This window comes from Calypte anna, chromosome 4A (genome assembly GCF_003957555.1).
Source record: "Calypte anna isolate BGI_N300 chromosome 4A, bCalAnn1_v1.p, whole genome shotgun sequence".
In the NCBI taxonomy this organism is placed as follows: Eukaryota; Metazoa; Chordata; class Aves; order Apodiformes; family Trochilidae; genus Calypte; species Calypte anna.
The window spans coordinates 13,425,791-13,439,734 of record NC_044248.1 but is presented as its reverse complement, the minus strand read 5'-3'; the positions used below and the strand labels follow the sequence as shown (position 1 = coordinate 13,439,734).

Below are 13,944 nucleotides of genomic sequence, written 5' to 3'. Positions count from 1 at the left end.
GAAATAATCCATTTTCCATCACTTTCTCTTTCCATCATAAACCTTTCCAAATGTCAGACACATGACGGAACCTTGGAAATGCTGGAGAGGAAGGCTGACATGTTTTCTTATGATGACAGTGTTTTGGGAAGAGCCAGTACTTGGTAGCCTGAAGCAAACCAGAGGCATCAGAGAAATCAAGGCCTGAAAAAGATATTTGTGCAATATTCCTAATATCAAGCTGTCTGCAGTTACCAAACTATCACAATGCTGTTGCTTACCTGTGCTGTTAAAAGACTATTTAAACAATGTGTGTCTGTTAAGATATGTGTAGGCACAGATCCTTGTTTCTCTTCAAAGTTTTTAGACATTTAGAGCAATGCTGTCAAGCTCCTTAGGAAGTGTGTGTTGCTTTGTGATGCTGGATCAGCAAACCCTGGTGGCTTATAGCTACAGCAGACGAGCATCTTATCCTCTGAGGAACTGACATGAGTTGGTGCCTGAAACTCCAGCATTCAACTAGGTGCAGAAGTAGGGCTGAACTCTTCCCTAACATGCTATTCCATGGGCCATGTTCCTTCTGGGAGACACAGTACCACTCTCCTCTGAAAAAAAGGATTTTTCTCATGGAGCAGTAATACCAGGCTTGCTTGTCCCTTCTCTGGATCTGTACTAAAGGAGCACAGAGCTGAGGAGTCTGATAAACTGTGCCACTTCTTCTGGGAACTCCCTAATTATTGACAAACAAGAAGGAAAGCTCTTTTGAACTATGTGTCTGTTGGTGATATTTGGTTGGCATGGCAGGTCAATGTGCTAAAACAATTTAAATTTCAATAGTTAGTATTATTTCATAATTTTAAAGGGTTAGCATGCCTACAAGGCAATTTTTTGGATGGGTTGCTGTTTTACAGACAGCATAGTATGTGTTCTTCATGGGCTTTCTAGTTGTACATGCTTGTAAGACCTTGTAGTACATAAAATCATAATTGTAGATATTAGTGTAGATACCCAAAATCTAGATAAGCAAACCCAGGTTCAAGTACAATGTAGTACACTTAATTGAGGAAGTGCTGATGACATTTTCTGGCCTGTGTTAAGCAAGAGGACTGACTAAAAGTTGCTGTTGGTATAAAGAGCACTGGATTCATCACTCCTGAGAGGGGCAAATTTTTTGCCCAATATGTTTTCTACACGTTTTGAAGGCCCATTTCTATAAGCAGGTAACTTCAGATTGCTCTTGTAGTCAAACAGACACATGTGTGGAGAGGTTTGTAGATCTGATATGAAATGGCACAGCTGGCACTACTCCACTGCCTTGTGAAGAACCTCTTTGGTTTACATGTGGTGAGATGCTGGCTCTGAGCATCCAGCATTCTTCACGCGATTGGTCTGAGATGAAAATGTAGATTTTGCTGGCTTTCAGGGGTGAGAAGGGTGTATCTCTTATAGGGTGTGTCTGATCAGTTATGTTTCATAGGTGTTGTGTACTGTTTTGGAAAGAGAGATAAATGGTTTACTAGAAACAAACCTGTCTCATCTCATCTAATCACCTGGAGTAAAAGCTGTTGAAAACAAATTTGCTCGTTCCTCTGTGGCAAAATATCAACATCAAACATTAACCTTTCCTGACACTACAGCAGTCTTCTGATCACTAGTTTTTGTTGCTTCTTTTACTGCTTGTGGCCAAATATCAGTAAAGAAATATCTTTCTGACCGTAAGCTGCTTTATAGGTAAATGAGACAGATTTTGCATGGCCTCCTTCCCTGCCATTCTGCCACTAAACTGAATAATATACCACTCTGCAGAGAGATCCACTGACTTCATACCACAGCTGTGGATGTGTCAGGTCAGCATTGAATGCCTAACTAATTCACATGCTGCTATACAAAAGGCAGGGAATTACCTGTAAATTTATTTTATCTAAGATGGAATTAACACAAATCAGCTGCCTTTGTTTTAGGTGACAGAAAAATAATGCAAGAATGTGATTAAAAAAGCAAAGCACCAAGTTTTTCCCATGTGTTGGCACAGATGTAGAGATGACATAGAATGTTTAGTACAATGGATATGCACATTTTGGGGGAAGGTAAATTCTGGACTTTGGCCTTTCTCCTGTTGCCTGGTGCTGACTGGTGATGCAGCTGATGGACCTGTCACAGTGCTGTCAGAGTGGATGCCCAAAATGGGCTGGGAAGCATGTCCTATATGCTGTCAGCTGTACCCTGGCTACTTCTAGGCGAGTTTTACAGGGGTCTTTCCCCTTCTGCTGATGCAATACTAAGGCTCTCAAGTACCTTTTCTCTGGCCACCTGCCTTCTTTGGTGCTGGGCTCTCAGAGTTGCTCTGGGTGAGTCCAGAGCTCCAGCTGTAGAAGATACCTTTCTGGAGAGCTTCCCAGCTCGGCCCTGAGAGCAATGGCTTGAAACTGAGCTTGTTGTCTCCTTTCCACCCCATTCATTCCTTCCAGGCAGGCTGAAAGGAGAGCAAAGTCAGCAGAGGATGGTGCCAAGTAAGCAGTTTTGGAGGTAAAGTATTCCTGTCTGACTGCATGATGACAAGTGTCAGATAAAGTAATTGTCTGTGACATGACAATGAACCCTACATAATGCAGGGAAGGAGGACTTCTGGCATGGGGAACGCTGTGCACTCACCTGACATCATCTTGGAAAGTGCTCAGGAGTAGGATAACAATAGGGCATTATTCCTCTGGGGGGAAGAAAGAGGAAAATGGTGAACCCTGCAAGAAGCCATCAAGGTGGGAAACTAACGAGCTACCTGAACACCGTGGCTGAGGAAATTGCAGTGTTTCATTTCTCCTTTTATTACAGGTGACAGGGGAGAGAAGGGTTGATGTGTGGGTGCAGCTGATGAGGTGTGCCTCTGAAAAACTGGGCTAGTATGCTCAGACTTTGAGAGGCTCTGTCTTGCTCACACTCTGCCTCTCACACACCCAGAAGTGACTGACAGAAATTCCAGTTCACTGTTTGGCCTCTTTGGCTTTTTTTTTTTTTCTTGTACAATTACAGGTTTTATTTCTTGTGAGCTGTTACTAATAGATGAGAGTGCAAGCTGTTAGTTGTATTTGTGGTAGAGGTGCTGAACGTGGATAAATCAAGAGAATATTTCAGTTCTATTAAGTTCCACATACCTGATCTGCATATGTCCATGCAACACATACTGCATGTGTGGCTTCTACAGCACTGCAGAAGCACTGTGGACTTCTCACATCATGTTTGACACACAACTTTCCTTTTGGCACCATCATATAATATCATGACTTGGAAAAAGAGAGTGTATAGGGCAGGGTGGAGCTCAGGGTGGAGAAACTACAAAACTGGATTAAACTGGCTCTGAAGCATCAGCAGTGGAAAGCTGGCAGTCACATTTTTTGTGACTGGCATAGCATACACCTCCAGAGAACCTGTGCATGCATGTAACCAAAGTGACCCAATAGGCAAAAACTGAGATCATATATAAAACACAGACTTTCTACATACAATTCATTTAAGTCCATTAACTGATTTTATGATTGACTTGTCAGAGGGAAGTCTGTGTGCTAAGACAGCCTAGGTAAATATAACAGATTGCCCTTGTTTGCTTCTGCGATTTCATTTTTTAATACTGTCATTTCAGATAGGAATTTCAGCTATCAGAATGGATAGAAGGGACAGGAAGTGACCATTTGCCTGAGATGTATGTAAGATATAAAGCAAACAGACAATTTAAGAACTACCTTTGGAATTTAAGACACTAACTTGTTACATCACTTCTGTAATGTAATTTCCTAAATGCCAATTGTTATTTATCTTATTATATGATATATGAATGGCAAGGTGAAGTCATATACAGAGTGTTTCCTGGTTTTTTAGACTCACCTATATAATTTATGTATGCATTCTGCATGCCCAAAACATTAATTAAATTACATTAAATAAACTATACATTTTGGGAGGGAGAATTTAACTTGAGTAAATCATAATAGTCATTAAGTTCATTTGCTGTAATTTAGAAAATGCTCCTATCTTAAAACTCAGTAGCTAGTACCCAATTACATTATGGGGAGTTGGTTGCAAAAGCACTAAACAGTGTATATTGCTGCCCAAAAGAACAAAAAGTGCAGGGCTCCTGTAGTAACATAACAGGAACAAAGAACACATTTTGAAACATACCTTACATGCTGAAAGTCTCAAGCTTAATCCAGTGACAAGAAGATAGCCAGTGCTTTTCATCAGCCTATGTTAATTTTCTGTCTGCATAAAAATCCCCTGTTTCAATTAATCTCTCTATTCATGTCCTGGCCAGCGAGCCATAGCTAAATAACAGAAAGAAAGGGCATGATGATATGCTCTACAAGGGAAAACTGGTATCTTGAATAGCATCAGGAATGATTATGAAATGATGAGAATCTGTAGAGCAATGTACAAAACACAGTCCATGTGAAAGGCTTCAAGAAAATTGCTAAAAAGTGCTGAGCAGAAAACTGTGGAGAAACTGGGGAAGTGTGATCTCTGATTGTTGCTAGAAAAAGGCTGTTATATCCATCTTTAAGGAAGGCAAGTATGAGGACCTGGGAGGAGGAACTGTAGGCAAGAGAGGCTTACCTCAGTCCATGGAAAGATCATGGACCATGTCTTCTGGGAAATTATTTCCAATCATTTATGGATGGAAAGGTAAATCAAGGGCAAATCTTGTTGAAATAACTGCCTATACTGAGGGGAGGAGAGCGCTGGGTGGAGTATAGAAAAAACTGACCTTAGTGATGATTTTGACACATCGTATGTAGGTGAGAAAAACAAACTTCTCTCAGAGATGATATAAAATATTCCTATGACCACAAACTGGAGGTTCAGGTAGGACATTACACGGAATTATTTTACTAGGAGAGTAGTGCAGCACTGGAAGAAGTTGCCTGGGGAGGCTGGGGAGTCTCCATCTTGGACATTTTCAGGACTTGACAAAGGTCACAGCTGACCTGATGAACCAGTGTTGGAGGCAGTCCCACTTCCAGGGAGAAGTTGGACTTTAAAACTTTCACCGTCCGCTCTTCGCCAATGTTTCTGTAATTATGTATTTGCTACTGACCTTCAAGTGGTGCCTCCATGAAGTGAGCATTGAGCTATTCTGAGCATGGAACCTTTATTCCTTCTTGTAGAGCCACACATGGGATGAGTCCTGTTGAGACATCAGCCCTGCTAATGCAATTGTGTCATTCCTGACTCAGCTTCGGTAGCACTTCATATGGGTACAAGAACTGCTAAAGATCCCTACATTGGCCTGTAATGGGAATCCACGTGCCAGGTACACCAGGAAAGGAGTTTAAGGCTTCCTCTTTCCTCTAACAATTTATTATCTGCAGATTGAAGGGAAGTGGGCTTCATGGTGTTATCTGCATCACTGAGTCAATGCCATCTCCCACTGTGCAGGCTTGCAGGAGAGGGCAAGGCTGAGTGAAGCATCAATCCCTGTCAGGCTCCTTCCATTCCCCTCCCTGGTCATGGTGCCCACACCAAGCAGGCAGCACACTGCACCAGCTCCTGCCTACAGCCCTCCAAGACCAAGAGGGATCTGGGAGATCAAATGAAACTTGGTGCCCAGATGTGCTTTGTAGGTTGTTTTGGGCTACATTGTTCCCCTTCCTGGGGGAAAGCTATGGAGTGAGGGCCAGTTTTCTGCACACATCTCAGTGCTACAACAAATCCACTATTTGATTTTGCCCCAGAAAGTGCCTATAAAATTAAAAGCAAAGAAACACCATTTGGTGTTTTTACCTTTAGAGAGATAAAAAAGGTCTCTTTTAGGTTGCCCAGATATTGCCTGCACAGAGTTGTTTACTGCAACACAGTGTCTCATTTTGACTGACTAACTTTCCTTACAGAGCCTGCCAAGCACAAATTAGGTCAACCTAAGAGGCAGTATGAAATGTAATTAGCTAAAAACTTTTTTAATTAGTGCAGTTACTCAGGGTGGGGAGAGCTTAGCTCACAGTGAATTGGAGTAGGACAAGTTGGTAGAGGGAAACTCTTTCTAAAAAAAGATGGATCTAATGCTGGGTATCTTTTAAATTTTTGATTGTAATGTTTTATGGCCACACAAGGTCTGCAATTTGTGCCTGGAAGGTGCTCTGCATTGCACTGATAGATTACAACAAAACAATGAACAACAAACTAATCATTCTTATGGACAACATCTTCTTACAACTAGACTCAGCGATTCTGGGTCTTCAGGCATTCTGAATAAATCACAAAAATGTTGGTAAGAAACTTTTTCCCTGCTGACAGAGGCACCCGTGGTTCCTTGCTGCCTCTGCACAGCAGATCCCTTTGACTGGCATCGTTCACACTGTGTCTGTATCTCTGAAGTCCAGTTCAGGAAACCACTTCACAGGGGACACAGAGATTGCTCAGTACAGATTCCAGCAGGCAAGTACCCAACACCATATTTGCCATTATTTGCCTCCTAACTCCTAACTGGGACTAATGGTGTGAGATTGCCAATCTGATACCTTTGAAGATTCACAAGAAACTTGTGTTAGCCCTTAGCCAAGCAGTATTTGGATGAAGAGAGATTTCCACTCCTTGTTGTCAAACAACATTCATATTCTCTCAAGTCTCCCCTCCAGTCTCCAGTCAGGGTAATACACTGACCAGTTTTTCTTAAATAAAAGAAGAAACGCTGGTCAGGTTTTCATTTCTGCTACTCTGCTCATTTTTTAATACCCTTATAATCCATCTCCCATATGGAATGAATAAAATTATTTGCATTTTTCCATGTAAAAAAGCTGGCATGTACTCATGCAGGAAGAGTTACTGATTAAAAATTCAGTTTATTATATAATATATTGATGAGAATCTTCTGGAGTAAAGGGCTAAATATAGATTTAGTGGGCATAGACTGTAATAAAAACACAAAAGAGACAATCTGGAGAAATATACATGGCAAAAACATGCAAAGATCTAAAAAGCAATGATTTTCACACTGGCCGTGCATGAACCAACTCATGTCTGAAGGCAGGGTTTCTATGTTCGTGCAGCATTGCAGTCAAGCTAATAAAGCTTGGAGAGAGGCATGATAATAGGATAATGTGTGCAAATTAACATTCCCACTGGGTGAAATCATTATAGTGCAAAGCAGAATCCCAGATCTGCACATAAATCCTTCACTCAGTTTGGAAAAAATATGGTATAAATGTGATCTAAACTTTTGTGCTGATCAGCCACACAGTTTTTGCAGTTTTATCAGCATGAGAATTGCATCTTAGCAGGCAAATTTGCATCACTTTCAGAACAAAAAAACCCAACACTGGTTTAAGTGCCCTATACTGAAAACTTAGCATCTGGACAGTGCAGCAAGTGTCAGGGTTTGCCATGGTCCCTATCTAGCTCAGATTTACTGAGAAAAAAGCGTCACAATTTCATAGGAGTTGGACTGCATTCATGATCACATTCCTTCAAAAGCTGAGAAGGTACCTGGTTTAATATCTGTTGTGCAAGAGTAAAGCAAATCTGATTCTAAAATGGTTACATCAATGAAGCAGTAAAAATGTTATTCAAGCTCATTACCTAGATAATCTTTCTTCTCCAAGTAATAGAGAAGCCAATGAGGACAGGAGCTATGCTGGACCTTGTTCTCACCAACGGGGAGGGACCAATGGGGAACATGCAGCTCAGTGGCAGCCTTGGCCCATGATATGGTGGATTTCATGATCCTTAGGGCAGCAAGGAGGACATGCAACATGCTCACTACTCTGGACTATAGGGAAGTACACTCTGGCCTCTGCAGGGGCCTGTGTGGAAAGGCACCATGGGATAAAGACTTGGAGGGAAACAGAGCCCAAGAAAGTTGGTTAATATTTAAGGATCACATCCTCCAAGATCAGGAGTGATGTATTAAAAAAAAAATAATCAGGACAGGTAGCCTGGGAATAATACAGAGAAGTGTTCTGAGCAGTTAGGGATCAGGTTGGGAAAGACAAAGCCCCAATAGAATTAAATCTGGCCAGCTTCTAGCCAGGTCAGTGATAAAAAGAAGACTAGGGAAGCTGTGAGCCCTCTTCAGAAGGAAACAGGGGCCTGGTTACCCAGGATATGGAGAAGGCGGAGGTATTCAAAGACTTTTTCGCTTCGGTCTTCACTGGCAAGTGCTCAAGCCTCAGTGCCCAAGTCACAGAAGGCAAAGGCAGGGACTGGGAGAATGAAGAGGCACCCACAGTAGGTGTAGAATAAGTTCAAGATCATCTAAGGAATCTGAAGATGCACAGGTCTGTGGGACCTGAAGAGATCCATCTGTGGATTCTGAGAGAAATGGCAGGTAAAGTTGCTAATCCACTATCCATCCTAACTGAGAGGTCATGGCACTGTGGTGAAGTTCCCACTGACTGGAAAAGGGCCAACATAATGCACATTTTTAAAGATGGAAAAGAAGGAAAAAAAGAAGACCCAGGGAACAACATGCCAGTCAGTCTTGCCTCTGTGCCTAGCAAGATCATGGAATAGATTGTCCTGAAGGCACATGAAAAATAAGATGAAATAAGATGGTTGCACTCAGAGATTTTATGCTTCTATCTATAATAACTTATTTAGACTTACCTTAGTTTTGTATAAGGCCTGATGCCATGGCCACTAGAAGCTGGTCACAAAATGTAAAGATTTGTGCACATTATTAAACTAGTATCACTGAATGTATCAGTGATTTCTGTGCATCCAGTTATCAAGAATGAACTTAGAATAGTTTCTTAGAACTAAATACCTTAGTGCATATTTTAAATGGCAGATTAAATGGGCCTCATCTCCAGGTGCAGAAACATACTTCTGAAACAACTGATCTGGAATGGGTCCTTCAAAATCTCTCCCTGATTCCTGTTCAGGTGGGAATCGTTACCTCCTGGATTTTCAGCATTCATTTATGGGTTAAAAAGGTACATCAGAAAAGGGATGGGGTCTTACTCTGCTATCTGGGCTGAAGCATCATTTTGCCCAGATATTGAGTTCAGTTCTCTTAATGGAAATTGAAAGTCATTCAGTGACTTTAACAGTGATTAAAAGAAAACACTAGAAATAGTGGAACTGCATTCTGAGAACTTAAAAAGAAAAATATACTTAAAGACCTAGTTAAGAGATGCTCACCAAAAAGCCAGTGTTAAGAACTAACTTTCAATGTCTTCATTGTAACCTACTTTCTAATAATCTGGAAACTTGTAAAAATGAATATTAATTCTGCAAGATCTATTGGACATTGTTTTTTCAAGTTAGTGAAAAATATTTTAAGGAAAACTCTACATAGTTGGGAGAAAGTATGCTGTTCTGTGAATACTCACATTAAAAATGCATCCCTACTTTTGACTTTAATGTATTTTTATGTTTAGGTGTAAAGGCATCAGAAGAGACCTAGACTAGTATTTCTCCTGCAGCTGTATCCCTGACTCAATGTTATGTAGATGTGGCACTTAGGGACATGGTTTAGTGGTGATCCTGGCAGCGTCTTGTTAACAGTCAGACTTGATGATCTTAAGAACCTTTTCCAACCTAAGTGATTCTGTAATTTAATGTTTGCCTTTACAGGAATACTTAAATGCCTGCTGCAACAGCCCTGTCATCTAACTCCAAGCACATGAGTGCACGTTCCACAGAAAAGCCCATTTCTACTTTGATTGTTGGATGTGATGCATTTTTGTGCTCACAGTTTATACATTTTTCCCTCTGTGTACACCTACCAATCACGTATAAAAAGTCCCTGATAATGTTGTTGAAACGAAGTGTATCATACACTTAGAAACAAAGAGCTCTAGTGCTTATGTTGACAGCTTTCCTATATGAGTGCAAAAATCAATCCTTCCTCAAACTAAGGATTAGCCAGCTACACAATAATGATCAGTTTTGTAATATGTGTCAAATCTAACAACCAGATGCTGCCTAAATAAAAGAATGTGTTCAAAAAGATTAGTGGATTACTGCAGGCTCACACAATCTGATGCCACTTTTCATGCTTCTTGGATGGCTTTTAGCACATCTCAGTTGGTGCCAGTCAACACATGTGCTCTTTAAGCATGGAAAATAATACAGGAATTTAGGAGAGCAGTGTTGGTGTATTGAATGAGATGGCTATTTGGTGAGCTGAAGATATAAAAGGCTTTTCTTTTTAATCAGAAGGATTTTCTATGAAGACTGGAAGAGATCCTGCACTTCAGTTAGTACAAGCCTGGTTGATCCATATTGTCCTCTTACAGCTACTGACTGTGGTGGGTTTAACCAGCAGACAATGATGTGCTCTCACAGTTTCTTGCCAGTTGCTGTACATGCTGCTCTTCAGATTTGTACTAACAGCCACTGCTAGAGGGATACAGCTGCTTACCAGGGCCAGCAGTTTATAGCAGCACAGGCAGTAGTAGCTGAGCTGCACACCCTCAGCCATGAAAAAAGCAAGGGATTGATGTGTTAGACTGAGAAACACACCAGCCAAATGGTCTGTCATGATAACAAAATTGATTAAATTTGCCATTTTGTACTGGAGACCAGTGAAATCAAATGCTCCTGCCTTATGATGTGTGGACCATGCTATCTGTACTCCATCTTCAATAGCCTGATTTTATATACTCAGAAAAATGGATCAATAAGCTTCTAAATGATGGCTAGTATGTAGTTGATGTGACAGCATCACCCACAGCACACTCAGATGCTGAGATAATGATGGTTTTAAGAACAGGCTTCTAAGGTTTGAGTTAATGCAGTGTGCCCTTCCTGATTCATCTCTCTAACTAATTTCAGGAATTCTGTGTGGGAATGTTGTGACTGTTCAAAGATTACTATAATTAAACTTGAATTCTTCTATGAATAGGTTTCTGATGACTGGTGGTTGACACTTTGCAGAAGCTAGGACTTCATTCACAGTGAAGCAGTTCTCAGCTGTCTGATTGACAATGCATGTCTTTACCTACAGCTTTGATTTAATGGAAGTCTTCCTGTCTTAAACTTTTCATGAAGCATCCAAAATAGTTCCTCAACTATAGTTTTCCCTCTTACTCTGGAACTGCAAGTCAAACACCCTAAAATGCTCATGATTTCAAAGCCTCCACAGATGTTTCAAGAAAAATTGAGGGATGTTTATCATGACTACAATACTCAATACTGCAAGCCAGTTTTGCAGTTCAAGGGGCAACTCTGTCCAATCACATCTGGTACCACATAAAAATTCTATATTGCTCATAAACAACAATTTTCTGATTAAGTACTGAGGCATTTTTTCCTTAGAAGTGACTCCATAGCTGTTGCCAAGAAGTTTCAAACTTGTCCATAACATTCCATTAAGTTCCTGCTATTCATACTGTTTCTGTGAAACTGCACAGGGCAGGTATCCAACTTGTAAAAATTTCAGTGAAGGAGACAAACCCCTGTCATCTCATTTACAAAATCACTCACAGACCAAATATGCCTGCTACAAAATTCAGGAAGAGGAAACAGTGTCATTGGTTCCTAATGTCAGACACCCTAATATATTGGCCAGCTAATTGCTGATTTGTTAGAACCATCAAGGTGATCATCTGTTGTCATGACAGGCAGAGGCTGCTCAGGGTAAGCAAGTCCTCTGTTATCACTGTCTTTAGTTCTCAGTTTGTTCCTCAGCCAGTGACTCTAAGCACTACAGGGGGCAAGAAATCAATAATTATGAAGAAATGTTGGCCTTTCCCATTTGAAAAGGCTGAGGGAAACACATGAGGATGGGCAGTACCTTGCTCCTGGGCACAGGGAGACTCTTCAGTGAGCATCTTCAGGCATTGTTGACAGGGCTGTCACTTCCCCCAGTCTTCAGCTGTGGTCCCGCAGTCCCTGGTGGAAGGAGCAGTCATGTCCTGGGTTTCAGGACACCAGGCAGCCCACACTCTTCTCACAGTCACAGAGGAAACTCCTCTCCAGCTGGAAGGACAAACAGGGCAAAAGCTGGTCAGGCACCTACCCTGGCATGGTGTCCCATGAGCTCTGTTCCTGCTGTATTTCCACGGGTGGGAGGCAGCAGGCTCCTTGCCACAGCCAGCAGCAGCCGAGCTGCTCCATCAGGCGGAGCCCCAGGGGTGAGTGCCTTATCAGTCCCAGATGCAAGCTGATCTGTAATCCAGATGGAAAGCATTAACTGGCCACCCAAAAGGTATGAACTTAGCTGTATTTTTTTTTTACGTATATTTTTTCTTTTTGTGTGAAATAACTACAGTTTTCTGTAAACATTTTTCTGTGAAATGTTTGATTTGTGGAATAAGTTTTCCATCAAAAGTAATAAATGATAGATACTTCCTCACCAGTCTTTGTTAAAACTGCATAAACTAAAATAAAACATTCCTCATGGTAAAAGGAGGCTAATACAATATATTATAAAGGTCATATTTATAAAAGGATGTTCTATATTATACAATCTGAGTGTTGGAAAATAGCCCAAGAAAACTTCTGCTATGGCAATCTCTCCTTACCCTTTCTTCTTCCTGCCTTCTGCAGTATGCTCACTGTCAATAAATGGCCATGTTGGAAATGTGTCTGCTGTGCAGGTCATGCTCTTTGAATTTTGTTGGTATTGTAAGAAAAACACTATTTAAGACCCTTAGCAGGAAAAACTCTACCTGAAGAACTATTATTGTTTTCTCCTGGATATGATCCACATAATCAAGGCATTAATTGGTGGACTTCCAATGAAGGGAGAGTCAGAAGCTCCTTTGCTCAGAATGCACCTATGAAGCATGAGGTGAGGTTAAAGCAGTAACTTGTAAAAAGTCTTTGACTCTTTCCCTCTTGAACTATGAATGACACTAATTGCAGACCAAAGAAGTAAAATAATAGCTGTTATCCTAATTATGTGGAGTCTCAGTTTTGTGTTAGGGTGAAGCTTTAGCTGTGCTTAATATCTGTTTGATTTCATTAATGAGACTTCATGAATTATGAGCCAATAAAGAATGAAGATGGGAATGATTTCAGGCTAAGTATGAGAATTTTATTGCTGTCTATCAAAGATCTTCTCCTAAAATGATAATTTTTTTAGTCCTTTGATCACTACAGATTAGTAAATGTTAATCAAATAAAACTCTGACAGAGTTCTTGTTATTCTAAATGGGAAATAAATTTTAATTGTTCACCTGGATTTTACTGCTATCACTTTGCAAATCTCAAAACCCAGTATTAGAGAATATTCTTTTCAAGAAGAGTATTTCTGGAGACATGCCTGAATATCACTGGCTTGGGAGCACAAGTATTCCTAAATTACTACTCCCACTGAATACTGCAGCAAGTTGCAATGCTGGATGTCTTGTGGGCTTTCATAAGGCAAGACTGGACACAGTATTTCTGTTTTATTTGGAAGGTGGGATGACATGGCCTGGCAGACTCCTCTGAAAAGCCCATGGGAAGGCTGCAACACAGTTCCCCCAGCTTTCTCAGTGCTGTCTAGGTTGCAGAACTGAAGCCATCACCACAACCCATCCCACTACCCCATAGCCCCTGTGGACCCTGCAAACTTCTCCTTTTTACACACAAATCATGTAGCCAGCCAAATTATAGTTTGCTTAGAAGAAAAAGGTTAGGAGGGAAAGGGAACAACTTTGTTGTCTCTTACCTAACAGCCTGCTGATAGGGGAGCCATAATTTAACACCAAAGTATTAAGAAGCTTTTTGATTAGGCACTAGGAGGGCAAAGATACACCCTGGAGGAAAAACATCATGAGAGAGAAAACCACCACTTTCTTTTTCCTTGCCTTAGATCCAGTTAACACACGCTTATTTTGCTCACGTGTTTTTTCTACAATCACATAAACTCTACACTAAAGCTGAAACTATTATGAGGTAATGTTTGCAGGATATTTTTTAACATAGACTTTCAGGTATAAATCAAGATACTTGGGGGCAGAAGGGGAACCACTCATTAATTGAATACATCTTAGGATATTTTTAAGCAGCCCTCTGTATAAAGCTCTGATAAAATACTTCAGTGAACAT

General features: G+C 40.8%; 1 long non-coding RNA gene across 1 annotated transcript in view; it reads right to left on the bottom strand.

Moving 5' to 3' along the window:
- LOC115598271 overlaps positions 1 to 11,752 on the bottom strand; it is a 49,774-nt gene extending 38,022 nt beyond the window's left edge. The window contains exon 1 of the long non-coding RNA XR_003987534.1: positions 11,702 to 11,752. This is a non-coding gene — a long non-coding RNA (uncharacterized LOC115598271). The remainder of the gene's footprint in view (positions 1 to 11,701) is intronic.
- Positions 11,753 to 13,944: the final 2,192 nt, after the last annotated feature.